Source organism: Malania oleifera, chromosome 9, assembly GCF_029873635.1.
Source record: "Malania oleifera isolate guangnan ecotype guangnan chromosome 9, ASM2987363v1, whole genome shotgun sequence".
NCBI classification, from domain to species: domain Eukaryota; kingdom Viridiplantae; phylum Streptophyta; class Magnoliopsida; order Santalales; family Ximeniaceae; genus Malania; species Malania oleifera.
In genome coordinates, this window is record NC_080425.1 from 61362024 (window position 1) to 61383890 (window position 21867).

A 21867-nucleotide genomic window follows, 5' to 3' on the forward strand; every position below is an offset into this window, starting at 1 on the left:
TCATATATCAAAGAAGCATGGGTGGTGCCCTAGAGTACAAGAGATCTTTTTTTTTTTTTTTAGTGAATTAGAGGGGGTTTGGTTCAAGTAGGAAGGGATGTCCTCTACGGAATGGGGCAGCCTTGCAATCATTTGGAGACTTTGGCTCGATAGGATTGCAAGGACTTTAAGGGGCACTCATCTAGTCCACATTCATTGTGGTATACAGTGGTTTTCTTGTTTTCTTTTCGGTTAATCGTCTTGGTTTGTATTGGGGTTTGATGCTGTCTTCAAAGGGATTAGAAGGCAGCTCTTATGTAATCTTCTTGGTCTTTTGATATTTGCTTATTCTTCTATATAGATGCCTTGTCCTCAAACTTCATGTACTTTGGTTTAATAAACTTTTCTTTTATGATCTTATTCAGGAAAAAAAATGCACAGGGGCTTGACACTAATAAAATAAAAGTTCACAAAATGAAAGGAAAAAGAGATTTTTTTTTTTAGAACATGATGCATTTATTTTGGTTTGTTGCATAATAAATCAAAAGAATAACAGAAGAAAAACAAGAACACAATAGCTATGTTGTTCATCTCTCGAAGCCTTTGCAAAAAATTTAGGATTTAAAACTTTGGCTACAAATATTGGTACATATATATATATATATATATATATATATATATATATATATATATATATATATAGACACACACACACACAATTGGTCCCCATGCAAAACTTCCCAAAATTCTCTCATATAACAATATAATGACACTATGCCTTTGCTCAAAATATTGTACGAAATTACAGGGCCTTTTCTATTAGGGACCCTAATAGGAAAGGGTGCCTCCCACTTAATTACAGAATTCAAGTGGATAACCCTAAATGTGAGCCACAACTTTACATGCTTACTAATTTTATATCTTGAAGCAATCTGCAGTATGTAAATTCTTTTCCCAATGATAGCCTGGCTGAATAGATGTTCGCCCACCATTTCAGTTTCTTCCTCCTTTCAAGTAAACCAAATTGTTGTTAGGTGAACAATTGTCACACAGGAATATGTTTTGTAAAGCTTCCATTCAACAAATGGAACTTTTCAATTCAAAATTGAAATGAAATGTTTGGTGAAATAGATGAAGCCTGGGCAAATTTCCATTCTATGCCATTAGACTTGGTTGAGGATGGCATCATACTACTGATCATTGTCTTGCTCAGGATTCTGTGGATCCCTTTACCTTTTAGGAGTGGAATAGTTTTGTAAGGAAACACGACCATGCAAATCTTAAACACATCAACCCTCCTAGCCAATGAAGTCAATGTAAGATTTAAAACAATAACCAAAGACATAATATAGCGCCCCGAACCATATGGGGCCCAGAGTGCTACTAATCGAAAAATAAATTCATTTCACAATCTCTGACACCATATTATAACGGCCCAATCCCAAAGTGGGGTATTGGGTACACTTGTCTATAACTCAAATTAAAATCATGCAGTGGAAAATATTTTAAACCTCAAAACTATACCAGAGTTCTAATACCACTATAATTACACATGTACCTCCAAGCATTCATACTACATCCCAAATAGACAAAAACATATCTATATACATATCAGTGTCTCACAAGCATTTACTCTAAGCTATAATAACTAAGCCCCCTCCTGAAGCTTGCCAAGCTCGGCTCCCTGTATTTCCTAAAATGTGATAAAATTATTGGGGTGTGACACCTCTTAGTAAGGCAAAATAGGTTATTATCAGTGTGTGGCAAATGAATTTTTATGTAGGCAAATATATCCATTAAATTAAACTTTAACTGAAATAGCATATAAAACTGTACTCACCTATTTAATTGAAAAAATAAAAACATATTTTCCTTTCCATTTGTAAAAATCGGCCCATACTTGGACCAATTTATATAAATCTAAAAATCACATGATCCACAGATATCAAGCACTCTCTAAGATTGAGGTGTTATGTATCGCCATCCCCTAATTCAACAAGCCCTCGACCTTAAGTCTCAAGGATTGGGGCGTTACGTATCGTCGTCCCCCTTTGCGTATTTATTTGAAAATACATATTTTCTTTTCAGAACATAATTTGGCTCAATAGCCTTATTACATAAATCCACATATATGCGTAGAAACACCCCCACTGAATGGACCAACATCATGTATAACCCCCATAATCAAGTTGTGCGGTCTGAAGACTAGACTTAGCCTTGGTTGGCCTACCACCAATGCTAAGTCAAATTAATGTATCTGTAAATACGATTTGCCTCTCTATCCTGGTCCGAAAATGGGTGGGCACTACCCTTATCAGGCCAAATCGACTATCCATGCACCAACACTCCTAGAACAATGTGACTGCACTAACTCATTCACTAGCTACGGTACCGAACTTTCCATACAACTGGTCCTTCAGAGTGTTTAAACCGTATACTGCAATTTCATAATAAAACTGATAGCATGATCATAATTCTCAACATATAATTCACAATAGTCTTTTCAAAATTTTTCAACCCTCCATATGATTGGTATTAAACCATCAAATTCACAATAGCCACATTATTCCTAAAAATTCCAAAAATCAGTATAATACCACAACTGTCATGCCTCAAACTTGCAGATGGGTCCCAGATGTGATTTTAGTAACCTAACCCGTTTCTGTATCATTTAAAACATACATGATATTATATTGAATAAGGGTACGACCCCGTGAGGTACACGTAAACCCTATACACAATTATATACATGTCCATACACATCAAATACGCAACGAAAATGTTCTTTCTATACATATATCATACCATACTAGAGTCTATACATAACTATAATATATGTTCCCAAAATATAGTACATACTCCAGGTGTCTACAAAACCCAACACTAACAACCTGGTTACAAAACACGTACTTACATAGGTACTAAATGTAGCTAACCAACACCCACGCTTTCGAATGCAAGGATGCTAGTTTCGGCTACCCGAAGGACCTAAAAAACATCTATATATTCGAGGTGAGATACCTCTCAGTAAGGAAGAAAGCAGGTTATATCATTGTGTGACATACGAGTGTTATTTCAACATAAAACATAACACGATACAGTTCTAGTATTTTCACAATTCAGTTCTAGTACATACGATACCAAATATACGATCAGTGTTGTCACACTCAAGCACACGATATCGTGCAATAATCGAAGCCTCATAGCAATATTGTTGCCAGTATGGTGTCCACTCACACCCATCGGTGACTAGTTGGAACAAACTGGTGATATTTCACACCCTCTGATATAGAGCCGGACACTCTCACCCATGGTAATTAGTCGAGACATGGCGGCAGGGTACGTTGATTAGCCGCCCCTAGTAACTTTACAAAACCTAGAACAATTTTGGAACTCATGTTCCTATACTCATCAGCGTACGGTAATTAGTCGTCCCTAGCTATTTTACAAAACTTGAAACATTTTACATACAACAATTCATTCCACACTTATTTGAGCATACACAAATCATATCGTTTTTAGTTCAAGAAATATAGTTTAATACAAATACAGGTACGACCATCTCAATACTACTACTTTATAGAACATACAATTTTCCAACAGAAATAGAGATGATACCCGAAACCTCCAATTTTTCCAAAATTGTAACCCGAAAATCTCGCATTTTCACCTGATAGATTTTCCCAAATAAGTAGCTAAAATATACATACGATCGTAAACTACAAGTTTAACGATCCCAATTTCAAAAATAACTAATATAAAAAGAATCCCCTTACCTTTTCCTGAATACCAAAATGTTAGAATTAGTGTATTCCCAATTGGGGGTGAATTGGAATTTTAAAATTTATCTCCTAAGTTAAATGAAATACTTGAATAAAATAAACTAGGGTCTTTCTATGCAATTCCAAATGTGCCAATAATAAAATGTGTGGAAATATAAATCAAGTACATCATTCACACCATAACATACATGTGCGATAAATGTAAAGTGCAGAAATAAAAGCAAGACACACGATATATTATCGGGATTCAGCGAACTGTGCCTATGTCCCCGCCTCTAGCTCGCAAGCCCGAGGATTCCACTAATAGCTCACTTAACAAGTGGAGCGGCACCGATTACAATCAGGTCAATTAGCATAGGGCTGACCTCAACCTTTACAACCAGGTCAATTAGCGGGGCTGACCTCAACCTACACGCCTTAATACGATGGCCTACCTAGCTTTCCAAACCAAGTCTAAGCCAATACGGGACTATTTCAAAGGGCTAGTCTCCTTCTTCAGGCTCGTTCCTGGAAATACAACAGTATTTTCACAATCAATAAGATTGGTATAGTGATTATGCTTTCAAGAAAAGCAGATATGTACCCAGTTACGCCCAATCACATACACTCTCAAAGTGGTTTACAATATGTCAACTCTTAAATAAATATTTGCTATATATGTAATTAGTTCGTGAGAGTGCAAACCTATATGATCTTTGTATCATAAGATGTTCAGCCTAAATGCTCAAACAAAGATATTAGCCAAACAATATATATGTATATTTCAATCAGTAGATATTCTCAATCATATGACGCTCAAGTAATGTATATGTTTTGTTTGCAAAAAGAGTTTAATCTTTGTATTCAACAAATAATATAAATCAAATGAATATTACAACAAAGATTTTTATCATACAAACAAATATCTCTTCAAAGATTTATCAAGATAAAAACACACTAAATATTTGAAAGTGATTTGAAAAGAATTTTTGCAACCAAATCAAATACAAGCTTCTCAAGATATTGCAATGATGATGCAATACTTAGAAGCTCCAATGAAGTATTCTTAGGAAAGATTTATTAATAAAGCCCCCTAAGAACACTTAAGGATGTGCTCTCAAATAAAATACTTTCACACAACCACAATCTTGAGAGAGCAATCCTTATGGAACAACAACACTTAAATCACACTTACAAAAGATATTTTAGTAAGAACTGGTAAGAATAAGTGTTGAAGGATCAAAATGCGTATTATGGGCTTTGGGAATTTCAGAGAATTTCTACTAATCAAGATTGCTAATCACACCCTAATTACTCCAAATGAGGGGGCATTTATAGACTACCATTGAAATATAACTGTTAGGGACATAAGTGGATTAATTAGAAAAGTTTTAACAATATTTAATTTATTTAACCTCGTTTAAAAAATTTAACCGCAGTAAAAATTCAAACCAAACTGAGAGCACCGGTCGACCAGGATGGGTTCGGTCGACCGAAGTTCTTGAGGCTCAGTCGACCGGGCCAAGAATGAACTATTGGTTCGATCGATCGGACAAGTATGTCGAGGCGATTTTTCCAAATTAGCACAGTTCCGTCGACCAAGAATATTTGAATTGGATAAATCGGTCAACCATACCGTTAGGACATCTCCTGAGGACCCTCGGTCGACCAAACCATTGGAGTACATTTTGGGCTCGGTCGACTAGGTGGTCAAAAAGTTAACTCCTAGGAGGTTTGATTAACCGGGCTGTGGTCAACCCTTCTGTTCATTTTTAAAAACTTGGTTGTTTAGTGACAGACAACTGCCCCTTGTTCATAGGCGACTGCATAATTTTTTTAAAAAAAATATTTGAGAATGAAATGCTATACGGTTCATGCTTACATGCCTATATGATATGCTATATGCTACATACTTACATGCCTATGCACATGATATGCTTGACTTATATTGAAAATTTATGGCTCACTATGTTGAAAATTTGAGCATGAGATTATTGAGTATAAGCATGAATTTTGATATGAGATTAATTCTTGATAATGCATGCTATTGATGAATTACATGGATAGACTTACTACTTTAATATTGATATCCATGAGCTATGAGAGATATAATTGTTATACTGGTATCCATGAGCTGTGTATAATGTGATAACGACTTTGGTATCTATAAAGTCTTTGTTATCCATGAATATTTTTGGTATCACATTTTAAAAATTTTAATTGGTATCACAATTTTACAAAGCTCACTTGGCATCACAATCTAAAAGTTAAAATTTTCTTTTAAGCATGACAAGTATGATTATATCTATGAGCATAGTATGACATTGATCATATTAGCATGATATTGATATTTGATACACGATGTGAATCAATGTTTTGAAACATGGGATGATGAAAGCAAAATTGATAACAAAACTAAATGTATTGAATTCAGGGGGAGTGTTATGTCATATTGCTTATATTATGATTGTTTCCCTATTAATCAATTCATAGAATTTTCAATTGGTATCATGAATTAAATTTTCAATTGGTATCAATTCTCAATTGGTATCATGAATTTTAAATAGATATCATGAATTCAATTTTAAATCGGTATCATAAAATCAACAATTGAAATCTTGAATAATGTCAAAGGAAGAAAAAGCTGTTAGTAAAGATATTACTATTAAAACACACTAAACGCGCTATATTGAAAAATAAATTGAATGTGTACTTATGTTGATATGTATGTTTGATGATATGCTCAATATGTGATTTTACTTGAACTTAATCATTTTTTTTCCTTTTTGATGGATGTCAAAAGGGGGAGAAGTTTTAAAACAAAAATTGAGCATAGTATTGCAAATTGCAAAAACTGAGCATGAACATAATATATATCAAAAGGAGAAGTATTTGATAGTGATGAGCATGATTGTAAAAGAGGTTTTGAAATTGATATTGATCTTGCAAATATTGTTAAGATGGTGCTTATTGAAAGGAGGAGTCTTTTTAAGGCTCACTTCAATTTTTGTTTCTTGTTTGTCATCATAAAAAATGGAGAGATTGTTGGCCTTATAAGGCTTAAAATCTTGTTTTGATGCTAACAAACAAGTAGAACTTAACATGTTGTGTTAAGTGATGTATTTTCAGGCCTCAAGGATAGAGCGTTAAAGAATTCATGAAAGCTTATACTTCAAAGAAAGAATTCAATATGAAGCTAAAAGCATGGATTAAAAAATTGATTCAAAGATAAAAGCTTGAAGATCATGAGAGCATGCGGATTAAAGACAACTTGATGAAAGCTCAAAGAAAGATGAAGCAAGCATGAAGACCTCAAGGAATTCAAGAATTTAAAATTCGAAATAGTCTAGGAAATTTCATGTAAGTACTTCAAAGAATTTCAATATGAATGCATGAAGCTCTTAGGTAAATTTATTGGACTTAGATTCCTTTGAACATACTTGGAAAATATTTTTATAAGGTAAAAAATTGTTTCAAAAATGTTAGAATCATTTTTGGAATGAAAAGCACCAAAAAGAGAATTTCTCAAATGCTGTCAATTTTTCTACATCCACATTGATGTACATTTTTATCCATAAAAAAAAACTTATTTTGAAAATGTGTTAAACATTAAAGTTGTAGTATCTTATCTTAGCTTTCATTTGACACCAAGATCATCAAATTTGGAGTTACATATAAAAAGTTATGACCAAACGACTGAAGGGTGCTCGAAGTTGACAGCTTGGTGTTACACTGATAGACGCTTGTCCGTGTTCAGATAGGCGATTGCCACCCTGCTGTGTCTATAATTTAACTAGACAAATGAATGCCAAAAATGGATAGTCATCTGCCACGCGGCTGTTTTGAATTTTTTCATAACGGTCAAATTTTTAAATAAGGTTGCTTGGGGCTCAAAATTTGTGGAAACTTGGGGGATACTTCAACTCACTTGGGGATCAAGTTACATACCTTTTCAAGTCTATAAATAAGCCTCAAAGATTATTGAATCAATACACCAAGAATTCAAATTCTGAAAAAATTCAAAGTCTTTCTCAAATTGCTTTCAAATTCTGAAGGCTCTCTCTTGCTCTCAAGCTCACATATTGTGCACGAACTCAACTGAGTTTTAGCTGATCTTCTTCCACCAGAATTGTGCTACAAAGTCTAAATCTTTCAATCATTGAAAGAATAAATCGGTGATATACTTCATTGAGCTTCAAGTTAATTTCCATATTGTTAATTACTTTGAAGTATGTTATAGTTTTGAATTGTTGTACTAATCAACTTTTTGAGGAGTAAAATTTTTGTGCACATATTGTGGCTGTATTTCTTGTAGATTGATGATTCCAAGGATTGTTTGGATCGTTGGCTAAGCAAGGGAATATTGCTTACAGAAGCGGGCTCTAGCCTAGTTAAGGAGTGACTGGACGAGGGGATATCGTTTGGAGAAGGTGGGCTCTATCCTTAACCAAAGAGTGTTGTAAAGGTTTGTTCCACCCGTCAAAGGAACAAGTTTAATGAATCCTTTTGTGGTTTACCAAAGGCGAGGACGTAGGCTGGGTATAAGCCGAACCTCGTAAAAATCTGCGTCTCACTCTCTCTTTCACTACTCTTTATTTTCAGTACATATTTAAATTACGTGGATGGTTTAAATTGGAAATCATATATACTACGTATATTTGGAAATCAAGTAAACTTAAAGTTTGATTTTGATTTGGGTTGCGGAAACCAAAGGGGAGTACGTTGGTTAAACCATATTTTGCGAAAACCATTCGGGAGTACGTTACTTGGTTAAACATCCCAAAGATAAATTAACTAAGAGTTTATTTGGATTTTGAATATTGGAAGAGTGTTGAATTCTATATTACACATCATATTAAAAAGGCACATCCATTCATACAGGGCTTTATATTAGCAAGCATAACATTTCATGTATACAAGGCTTAATTCAATTTTATATCCAAGGCTGATAACATAAGCTATATTGTGATTAAATGGTTTAAAGTTTGATATTGAGTGGTTTGTGTTTATATTCCAAAGAGTGCTGAATTTTCCATTGATCAAATAGTGCCGTAGTTAACTTATACTTGACAAATCACTTGGTTGTTTGGTTTAAGCATTGTGCTTGATTGGTTCGGTTGAATGATTGATTAGTTGTTTGACTGAGCAATAGTGTTGTTGATTGTTTAAAAGAAACCAAGTTCTTGTTTGATTGACAAAAAGATAAACAAGTCAAAGAATTGGTTAAATATTAAAAGAAGTTAAGGACTTTAAAAAGAAATTTTTAAAAGCCAATTCACCCCACCTCTTGGGAAGCTATTAGTAATTTCAATTGGTATTAGAGCGGGGTTATAGAAAATCTTAAGTAGTAGCTATAAAAAATATAAATGGCTAACTTAGGCGTAGCTCCTTTTGGAGAGGGACAATCTTCAATTAGGCCTCGAATCTTTTGTGGACACAACTATACATTTTGGAAAAAGAGAATGCAAATATACCTTCAAACCATGGATTGGAAAGTTTGGGATGTTGTCACAGATGGTGATATAATTCCTACCACATTAGTAGATGGAAAACAGATACCTAAGGAAAAAAAAGACATGATTGAAAGAGATTGTAAAATGTTGCAAATAAACTCTAGTGCTATGAATGCTCATTGTGCTTTAGATGCCAATGAATTTAATTGAGTAATGGCTTGCAAATCAGCTAAGGAAATATAGGACAAGTTAGAAGTAACATATGAAGGAGCTATAGATGTTAGGGATAATAGGATCGATATGCTTACAAGTGAATATGAAGTTTTTAAGATGAACCAAGATGAATACATAACTAATATGTTTACTAGGTTTACTCACATAATCAATTCCCTAAATGCACTAGGAAAAACCTACACTACTTATGAGGTGATAAGGAAAATTTTTAGAGGGCTGTCAACTATATGGGAACCAAAAGCCACTGCCATAACGGAAGGAAGAAATCTAAAAACCACTTCCTTAGACAAACTTATAGGTTATCTCCTTACATATGAAATGGCAATGAATGAAAAGAATGGAAAAACCAAAGCCAAGAGTCAATAGCTTTTAAAGCCTTAAAAGAAAACTCAAGTAGTGAAATGGATGAAGATAAAGAAGTCTTCATATCTAAAAAGCTAGCAAGGATACTAAGAAGGAGAAACAAATTTAAAAGAAGAAACCAAGACTCCAAATTAGATGAAGAAGGAGAAAAAATCAGCAAAAAGAAATCTAAAAGTAAAACTCTTACATGCTATAATTGCAACAAAGTTGGACATTTAAAACCAGAATGTCCTCTACTTAAGAAAGAGTCTAAGAAGAAAAAGAAAAAGGCCATGAAAGCCACTACTTGGGACATGATGAGTACAAGTAGTTTAGAAAATGAATCAAGTGACCAAGAGATTGCTTATACGTGCTTTATGACTTGGGATGATGAGGAAAGCTCCTCATCTAAATCTTTAAATAATTCTTGTAGTGATGAATCCAATGATGAAAGCATGCCATCTTATGAAGAGCTTCAAAATGACTTATTCAAGGTGCATAAGATGTTAATTAAAGTAACTAAACAAAATACCTCATTGAAAAACAAGAATGAAGCTATAACAAAGGAGTTAGAATGTAAAAATCTTGTTGAAAAAGAAAAAAGATTTAAAAATTAAAGAACTAGAAAGCAAGAATGAAAAAAATGATAGAAGACCTTCGATCCCTATCATATACAGTATATGAGAAAGATATGTATATTTCTAAATTAGAGGATAAATTATCTCTAGAGTTAGAGAAATCTCAAAATAAGGTTGATGACAAGAAAGATAAAGAGATAAATGATCTCAAGAATCAAATTGAAGATAAAGAAAGAATCATTTATAACTTTACAAAAGGAAAAACAAACTTTGACAAAATGGTAGGCTCCCAAAGAATGTCTCTAAACAAAGAAGGCATTGGATTTAATGGAATTGAAAATAAAAAGAAAAGGAATCTTTACATGGGTTATTACCCAAAAGCTTCCAAAGATAATGCTACCACATCTAGTAATGCTTACACTAACACTATATGCTATCAATGTAAGAAAAAGGGGCATATAAATTTTAAATGTCCGTTTAAGAGGAAAGGTGTGAAAACTAAACAAATATGGAGAGTTAAAAGAAACATTCTTTATTAAACCAATCGGATCCAAGAAAGTATGGGTACCAAGGTGAAAGACTAGTTTATAAATGAAAAACTCCATAGATTAAGTCATTCCCCTTTAAAAATTGAAAAAGTAACTTAATTCATGATCAACAAATGAACTAGTAGAAAAACTAAAAGATGAGTTTAAAGAGCTTATTATAACAAATTCAAAATGACATTGTTGGCCAAAATCATAGGATGATTTGTACAAAGCTTGACTTAAGAAAATATTAAATTGAGCTTATTACATAAGTACTTCAAGTTGATTCAAGTATGATTTTTCATTTTGAAGCTCATTAGGCAAAGAGACTTAGAGACCTTAGTATAAAACTTGGAATAAGTTTTTCAAAGTTAAACAAGTTCATATTCCAAGAAGGAAGAATCAAAAACATGTTGAAATGAGTAAAATCCAATTGACAGACGACTGGCAAATTAAGAGTATTTTAACACAAGTCAAAAGATTGACAGACGACTGTCAAGTAATAGACAGACGACTGCCAGTGATCAGTGAGTCGTTTGTGAGTGTTTTGCCAAACGACTGTCAACCTTCTGTGTATATTAAAAAACTGGTTTGTTCATGGACAGACGACTTTCATCATATGGACAGACGACTGTCACCCTTCTGTTCATTTTTAAAAACCTAATTGTGTAGTGAGAGACGACTACCCCTTATTGACAGGCGATTGCATAATTTAAAAAAAAAAAAATATTTGAGAATGAAATGCTATATGCTCCATGCTTACATGCCTATATGATATGCTATATGCTACATGCTTACATGCCTATGCTACATGATATGCTTGACTTATATTGAAAATTTATGGCTCACTATGTTGAAAATATGAGCATGAGATTATTGAGTATAAACATGAATTTTGATATGAGATTAATTCTTGATAATGCATGCTATTGATGAATTACATGGATAAACTTACTGCTTTTTATATTGATATCCATGAGCTATGAGAGATATAATGGTTATATTGGTATCCATGAGCTGTATATAATGTGATAATGACTTTGGTATCTATAAAGTCTTTGATATCCATGAATATTTTTGGTATCACATTTTAAAAATTTTAATTGGTATCACAATTTTACAAAGCTCACTTGGCATCACAATCTAAAAGTTAAAATTTTCTTTTAAGCATGACAAGTATGATTATGTCTAAGAGCATCGTATGACATTGATGATATTAGCATGATATTGATATTTGATACACGATGTGAATCAATGTTTTGAAACATGGGATGATGAAAGCAAAATTGATAACAAAACTGAATGTATTGAATTCAGGGGGAGTGTTATGTCATATTGCTTATATTATGATTGTTTCCCTATTAATCAATTCATAGAATTTTTAATTGGTATCATGAATTAAATTTTCAATTGGAATCAATTCTCAATTGGTATCATGAATTTTAAATAGATATCATGAATTCAATTTTAAATCGGTATCATAAAATCAACAATTGAAATCTTGAATAATGTCAAAGGAAGAAAAAGTTGTTAGCAAAGATATGACTATTAAAACACATTACATATGCTATATTGAAAAATAAATTGAGTGTGTACATATGTTGATAAGTATGTTTGATGATATGCTCAAATGTGATTTTACTTGAACTTAATCATTTTTTTTCCTTTTTGATGGATGTCAAAAGGAGGAGAAGTTCTAAAGAAAAAATTGAGCATAGTATTGCAAATTGCAAAAACTGAGCATGAACATAATATATATCAAAAGGAGAAGTATTTGATAGTGATGAGCATGATTGTAAAAGAGGTTTTGAAATTTATATTGATCTTACAAATATTGTTAAGATGGTGCTTATTGAAAGGGGGAGTCTTTTTAAGGCTCACTCCAATTTTTACATCTTGTTTATCATCATCAAAAAGGGGGAGATTGTTGGCCTTACAAGACTTAACATCTTGTTTTGATGCTAACAAACAAGTAGAACTTAACATGCTGTGTTGAGTGATGTATTTTCAGGCCTCAAGGATAGAGTGTTAAAGAATTCATGAAAGCTTGTACTTCAAAGAAAGAATTCAATATGAAGCTAAAAGCATGGATTCAAAGATAAAATCTTGAAGATCATGAGAGCATGAGGATTAAAGAGAACTTGATGAAGGCTCAAAGAAAGATGAAGCAAGCATGAAGACCTCAAGAAATTCAAGAATTGAAAATTCGAAAGAGTCTGGGAAATTTCATGTAAGTATTTCAAAGAATTTCAATATGGATGCATGAAACTCTTAGGTAAATTTATTGGACCTAGATACCTTTGAACATATTTGGAAAATATTTTTATAAGGTAAAAAACTGTTTCAAAAAGGTTAGAATCATTTTTGGAATGAAAAGCACCAAAAAGAGGATTTCTCAAATGCTGTTAATTTTTTTTATATCCGCATTGATGTACATGTTTCTCCATAAAAAAAATCCTTAATTTAAGATGTGTTCAACATGAAAGTTGTAGTATTTTATCTTAGCTTTCATTTTAAACCAAGATCATCAAACTTGGAGTTACACGGAAAAAGTTATGACAAAAATACTGAAGAGTGCTTGAAGCTGACAGCTTGGTGTTGCACTGATAGACGCTTGTCCGTGTTTTGACAGGCGACTGCCACCCTGCTGTGTCTATAATTTAACTAGATAGATGACTGCCAAAAATGGACAGTCATCTGCCGCGCGGCTGTTTTGAATTTTTTCATAATGGTCAAATTTTTAAATAAGGTTGCTTGGAGCTCAAAATTTGTGGAAACTTGGGGGATACTTCAACTCACTTGGGGATCAAGTTACATACCTTTTCAAGTCTATAAATAAGCCTCAAAGATCATTGAATCAATACACCAATAATTCAAATTCTGAAAAAATTCAAAGTCTCTCTCAAATTGCTCTCAAATTTTCAAGGCTCTCTTTTGCTCTCAAGCTCACATATTGTGCACGAACTCAACTGAATTTTAGCTAATCTTCTTCCACTGGAATTGTGCTACAAATTCTAGATCTTTCAATCATTGAAAGAATAAATCGGTGATATACTTCATTGAGTTTCAAGTTAATTTCCATATTGTTAATTACTTTGAAGTATGTTATAGTTCTGAATTGTTGCACTAATCAGCTCTTTGAGAAGCAAAATTTTTGTACACATATTGTGGTTGTATTTTTTGTAGATTGATGATTCCAAGGATTTTTTGGATCATTGGCTAAGCAAGGGGATATTGCTTAGAGAAGCGGGCTCTAGCCTACTTAAGGAGTGACTGGACGAGGGGATATCGTTTGGAGAAGGCGGGCTCTAGCCTTAACCAAAGAGTGTTGTAAAGGTTTGTTCTGCCCGTTAAAGGAACAAGTTTAGTGAATCCTTTGGTGGTTTACCAAAGTCAAGAACGTAGGCTAGGTATAAGTCAAACCTTGTAAAAATCTCTGTCTCACTCTCTTTATCACTACTCTTTATTTTCAGTACATATTTAAATTGTGTGGATAGTTTAAATTGGAAATCATATATACTACGTATGTTTGGAAATTACGTAATCTTGAAGTCTGATTTTGATTTGGGTTGCGGAAATCGAAAGGGAGTACGTTGGTTAAACCATATTTTGCGGAAACCAAACGGGAGTACGTTACTTAGTTAAACATCCCAAAGATAATTAACTAAGAGTTTATTTGGATTTTGAATATTGGGAAGAGTGTTGGATTCTATATTACACATCATATTAAAGAGGCAAATCCATTCATACAGGGCTTTATATCAGCAAGCATAACATTTCATGTATACATGGCTTAATTCAATTTTTTATCCAAGGCTGATAACATAAGCTATATTGTGATTAAATGTTTTAAAGTTTGATATTAAGTGGTTTGTGTTTATATTCCAAAGAGTGCTGAATTTTCCATTAATAAAATAGTGCTGCAGTTAACTTATACTTGACAAATCATTTGGTTGTTTGGTTTAAGAATTGTGCTTGATTGGTTTGGTTGAATGATTGATTACTTGTTTGGTTAAGCAATAGTGTTGTTGATTGTTTAAAAGAAACCAAGTTCTTGTTTGATTGAAAAAATAGACAAACAAGTCAAATAATTGGTTAAATATTAAAAGAAGTTAAGGACTTTAAAAAGAAATTTTTAAAAGCCAATTCACCCCCCCTCTTGGGAAGCTATTCCTAATTTCACAACTTTAAGCTTTCACGTGCCATCAATGTATCTGCTAATATAGACCTGCACATAAACTAGATATCCATTAAATACATGAGTATTTGTCATTATCAAAACCGGGATATGACCCATAGGGTCAACAATCTCTCCCTTTTTGATGATGACAAATACTTGCATACTTCTCTCCCTTTTGGCAACAGTAAAAAGGGTCTAACTAAGCATTTAAGAATATAGGCAAATAATCATCTGAATACAAGAAATGTTTGGGAAAAGGTTTTTAAAAAATTCGGCAGCATGCCATTTGAAAATAGAACATTTCCCAAAAATCTCTGTAAACCAGTGACCTGATTGAGTTATATCTTGACAATATATCTATAACTACTTACTCAAATAAACCAATATTCTCAATGCATAAAATAGAGGTATAACTTTCAGTCATTCAAGAAATATAATAGCCGTACTATGCAAACAGAATGACAAAGATAACCTCAACAATTAAGCAGACAAATAATATAACTGGTCATTTAAATGATTTAAATGACATGAAAATAAGGTTAGACTATAAACATACACAAACCATTTGCAATTTGAAACATATCATAAGACTCATGGAAGATTTGAGTTAAAGGCACACAGCATATGATACCAAAAAGGAGGTTTGAGCATAAAAACAATCTAACAGGTTTGCATGCATTTTCATATGACGTTACGAAACCAGTTATACAATTTTGAAAAACATATATGTATATAATAATAATGAGGCAAGAGGAAAAAGAGTTTGTTTTGAAATTTGATCTTGCCAAAAGTTTAGGTAGATAAATATACATACGTATATAATTATAATATACATCCCCTTTTTAATGTTTTCAAAATAGTGCTAGGGGTTACACTTGCAAAGCGAACTTCGAAGATCATGCGAGCAAGCACAATTTTTCTGGTAGGCATTTGAGTACAAAATAAACTATGACCAGAAAAATACAACCATGTAAATCCTAAGAATATAGCAAATTCAAAACAAGGATCATATGGCAAAACAAATCATTGTGGCAACAATAACCATCATGCTTTAGATTAAGATTTTCAATAATGTCATTTCATTTAAGCCCATGCCACAGTGAATTCAACACAGATCTAAGCCTTAAAGGTTTGTGAGCATAATATGATAGGCATTTTAGTTTTAGATGCTCCACCTATCGATTTGAATTATAGCTTAGATGCAACAAACTGCTTATACTGATAGAGAATTATTTCATAAGGCCTAGTAGTATAAGCCATCAATCCAAAACTTTAAAATCAACTATACCGAGTATTTGTCAATTGCATATTATCACTTAATTAGTATAGTTGTCCTTATAGAACATAGATGCGTCAGAAGATATATATTAAGGCATGCAATAATGTTCATGACCCAAGAACATTCAATATTAAATCATAAGCCTTTAAGCATTAGATATAGTGTTTAGGGTATTCTCAGGAGCCTCGATATTCAATAGATGAAAGTGATGCATATAGATCATTTATGTGCTTCCTATAGGAATGGATCTGAGTCTTTCTAAACAATTGATGATTATGCTAGGATGAAGTTAAATTATCTATTTGGTTTCACTCATCCTTTCAAAAATGTTTTAACATTAATTTTATCATAATCATCTTTAGCACAAGGTTTTATGTTGAGAAAATTTCTGACGAAATTTTGGCAGCATGCCGTTTGTATATAAGAAATTTTTCCATAAAACTTGTACCTGATAGGTTCAATTAAGCAATTTATAATTAAGTTTAAGGCACATGAGAACCTATATCTGCTACCAGCATGCAATACACAACATACTGCATCAGCCATGTAGTTGGCGTTCCATACAAGCATGCAAGTAAATAAGTTTCTATAATAGCCTTGTAGATGGCATTCCATGCAATCCAATATTATCAAACAATATGTTCAATAACTACTCACAATACTAGATAATCAAAAATCACTATCCATCAAGATATAATATGAACAATAAATAACGGTGGATAGCTATGAGTTTAGTATTGTAATTCATTAAGGCATATAAGCTGTGATCATAAAAGCATTTAATATAAATAGTCATAAAAAAGAAATGCTCCCCCTGAGTTATGTACTTATTCATTTTATGCTTTTTCTTAATTTCTAATTACTTAGCCAAGTATTTTAGATTTTTCATGATTATATCTTGGCGGTGAATGCTTTAGGCTTATTGGACCAGAAAGTCATAATGAATATTTGTTGAGATGATAAGCCAATGTCTGCCTCTTTTCTTATGAATCTCAATGCGTGTGAGAGGCACTAGTTGGAATGACTTTCGATATTAACTACATGTGCATTGGTCACTTGAGATATACTCAAGATAAGGACCTAGGCAACGAGTTTAGCCATTCAACTCATCTTTAAGGATATGAAGCTCTAAAGGATAAGACTTAACGTTTTGAGAGCTATGTGTGTGAAGTAGATTAAATACTTTTAAGGATTATAATCTCTGTTAAGTTCGAAGAGTATTCAATATAAGTGGACATGACTCAAGATATTTTCATGGAAGTGGATATATCCAATCGCTTAGGCAAAGAGCATTTATGAGTATTTGAATTTTCTTGAAAAATGCTCTTCGGAGAATGGAAAGTATCCTCTAAATATTATCACAATTTAGAACAAGGATACAAACCAAGGAAATGATGAATCTATACCTGATATGATCATGGTTTGGTAAAAATTTCCTATGGAGCGATCATTCCAAAATTAAGGGTTTTATGATTTAACTTCAAGGGGACCTATCCCTTAGTGGATACCTCTAATTTGGTTGTAGCTATGAGAATCACTCAATATACATTGGTCATTTATGATCAATAGTGCATTAATCCTACAGTGATGACTTGATTTTGATTTAGGTTTTTCATATTCAAAAGTGAGTTTAGGGTATAGTGATATAAGATGTAAAATAGAACCCAAACACTCAATTTTGTGCAATAGACAATAGTTGCTTAACTTTGTGATTTTTATGTTAGCATGGGTTAAGCATTTAGAATTAAGCACAAAGCATAGATGCCATGTCCATTTTTAAGTGAAGTTTATTCAATTTCTTAGTATGGAAAAAGTGTATAGTGAATACATATACTAAGAATTTTCATTTTGAGCACAAACCACTTCCTAACCCTACAGTCATCACAACCCCCTAAACCTAAGCCGATGATCTAAGGAAACATTTAATAAAGTAATATTAATTTAAATACATTTTTCCTTAGGACCTACGGGGTTTGCTTTCATGATTATCCATTTCATTTCCTTTTCTAAGCCTCTTGCACTTCTGAGTAAATAGTTAAACCATATGTGCCTCATAGTTTTGAAAAATAACCAGATATTGAATATACATAAAGAAGTATGCTTATTTAATCTATTTTTACTCAATGAGGCATGACAATGGGATTCGCAAGATGAACCCTTTTCAAAAGATTTATTTCTTTTAGCTCATAAGGGTTTATTTGAACTATACTCCTTAGATTTGAAAATCATTTCAGAATAATTGTAAATTTTTCTTTCTAAACAGATGATTTTCATTACCTTCTTAATCTTTTTCTTCTCAAGGATAGTGTGATATTCCTTCAATTTTTCTAATTGTTGAGCTATCCTTTCATTTTCATTCTTGAAAAATACCTTCTTCTTGTTCACCCAAACTAGAAACTTATTCATTTTCAATAAAGCATTTTCTAGTTTTTCACACGAAGGCATGCTTTCATTTATCAATTTAGCACATGATCCATCAAAAGAATTAACGCAATAATTTTCAGATGAATCATTGCATGCAACCACAACAGTGTTTTTACAAGGAATACCAGATAATTCATCATACAATATATTGTAATATTTTTCACAAGAATCATCACTTGCATCAATAACAAGATTATCTCAATATTCAATAGATGATTCGGCACAAGTAGCAACACAACATTTAACACAAGAATCCTCAAATGAGCTAGAGTGAGAATCATATACCTTATGTTCTGTTGATGCACTATCCCAATCACTTACCACTCCCTCATCATCTGAACATGACATCTCTGGAGTGATGGTTTCATTTTTCTAGGTCTCTCCATATTTCTTTTCGAGCTCAACCCAGATCTCCCTCACATTTGTACATGCCATAAACTTAACGAAAATATCAGAATCTAATGCAAGATATAGCATGTCCATGGCATATGAATTTGCATGCATCAAATTAATATCATTTTCTACAGGCATACAAATTCCCTTATCAATCACCTTCCAAGCCTTCCAATTCATAGATTTTACAAATATGCTTATCCTAATTTTCCAGGTAGTGTAATCAACACCACAAAATATAGGAGGACTGAAAGGTGACTGTCCCTCACTGAATGGGGATACACCAATTTGAGCCATAGGGGATCTTTTTGCAAAAACGTTTAAGTCTTGTGCAACGAGGCTCTAAAACCAATTGTTAGAATTGGTGTATTCCAAAGAGGGCCGCGCGGGGGGGGGGGGGGGTGAATCGGAATTTTAAAATTTATCTCCTAGGTTAAATGAAATACTCAAATAAAACACTAGGGTCTTTCTATGCAATTCCAAATGCACCAATATTATAATGTGCAGAAATTTAAATCAAGCGCATCATTCACACCATAACATACATGTGTGGTAAATGTAAAGTGAAGAAATATAAACAAGGCACACGATATGTTATCGGGGTTCGGCCAATTGTGCCTACGTCCCCTCCTCTAGCTTGCAAGCCCGAGGATTCCACTAATAGCTCACTTAACGGGTGGAGCGGCATTAATTACAATCACGTCAATTAGCATAGGGATGACCTCAACCTTTACAACCAGATCAATTAGCGGGGTTGACCTCAACCTACATGCCTTAATAGGATAGCGCACCTAGCTTTCCTAACCAGGTCTAAGCCAATCCGAGACTATTTCAAAGGGCTAGTCTCCCTCTTCAGGCCCGTGCCTAGAAATACAACAGTATTTTCACAATCAATAAGATTGGTACAGTGATTATGCTTTCAAGTAAAGTAGATATATACCCAGTTACGCACATCACATACACCACTAATATGATATAATAAGTAAGCTCAATGTGGTTTACAATATGTCAACTCTTAAATAAATATTTTCTATATATGTAATCAGTGCGTGAGAGTGCAAACCTATATGATCTTTATATCACATGATGTTCAATCTAAATACTCAAACAAAGATATTAGCCAAACAATATATATGTATATTTCAATCAACAGATTTTCTTAATTGTATGATGCTCAAGTAATGTTTATGTTTGGTTTGAAAAAAGAGTTTAATTTTATTCAACAAATGATATAAATCAAATGAATATTGCAACAAATATTTTTATCATACAAACAAATATCTCTTCAAAGATTTATCAAGATAAAAACACATTAGATATTTGAAAGTGATTTGAAAAGAATTTTTGCAACCAAATCAAATACAAACTTCTCAAGATATTGCAATGACAATGTAATACTCAGAAGCTCCAACCAAGTATTCTTAGGAAAGATTTATTAATAAAGCTCCCTAAGAACACTTGAGGATGTGCTCTCAAATAAAATACTTTCACACAACCACAATCTTGAGAGAGCAATCCTTATGGAACAACAACACTTAAATCACACTTACAAAAGATATTTGAGTAGTAAGAATTGGTAAGAACAAGTGTTGAAGGCTCAAAATGAGTATTATGGGTTTTGGAAATTTCATAGAATTTCTCCTAATCAAGATTGCTAATCACACCTTAATTACTCCAAATGAGGGAGTATTTATAGACTACCCCTGAAATATAACTGTTAGGGACATAAGTGGAATAATTAGAAAAGATTTAACAGTATTTAATTTATTTAACCCCGTTTAAAAAAGTTAGCCGTAGTAAAAATTCAGACCAACCCGAGAGCACTGGTCAACCAGGACGGGTTCGGTCGACCAAAGTTCTTGAGGCTTGGTCGACCGGGCCAAAAATGAACTACAGGTTCGATCGACCGGACAAGTATGTTCGGGGCGATTTTTCCAAATTAGCGCAGTTCGGTCGACCAGGAATATTTGATCTGGATAGTTCGGTCGACCATACCATTGGAACATCTCTCAAGGACCATTGGTCGACCAGACCATCGGAATACATTTTGGGCTTGGTCGACCAAGTGGTCAAAAAGTTGACTCCTAGGAGGTTCGGTCGACCGAGGCCAAATGAACTACATAATTCGGTCGATCGGGGCCAAAATGAACTACATAGCTCGGTCGACTGGGCTATGGTCAACTTGTTGACCCAGACCAAGTTCAGTCGAACGGGGCCAAAATACACGTGAGGTGCTGGTCAACCGAAGGTGCACATTTTGTGCATTTCGGTTCTGTTTCATGCAACAAACACCCTATTCCAAATAATCAAACATGTGTGTGCATGAGTGAGTGTCCTACGGTCATTTCTAGGTCCTTTTTAGGGCACCAAAAAAATCCGGTGTCAGTCGACCTTCGGTCGACCGAAGGGTGTTTCCTAAGGTCTGTCTAAGGTCATTTTTATTTTGAGCTTACACATTCATCATGCAGGTGATGCATGCAATTATTATAATCAAAGTCCTATTTACTATTACAAACCATTTAAATGATAATGAAATAAAGTACAACATGTATAGGGTCTTCCAGCTTTATGTTTTTACGTGCCATCAATATATCTGCTAATTACAACTTTAAGTTTTTATATGCCATCAATGTATCTGCTAATATAGACGTGCACATAAACTAGATATCCATTAAATACATGAGTATTTGTCATTATCAAAATCGGGATATGACCCA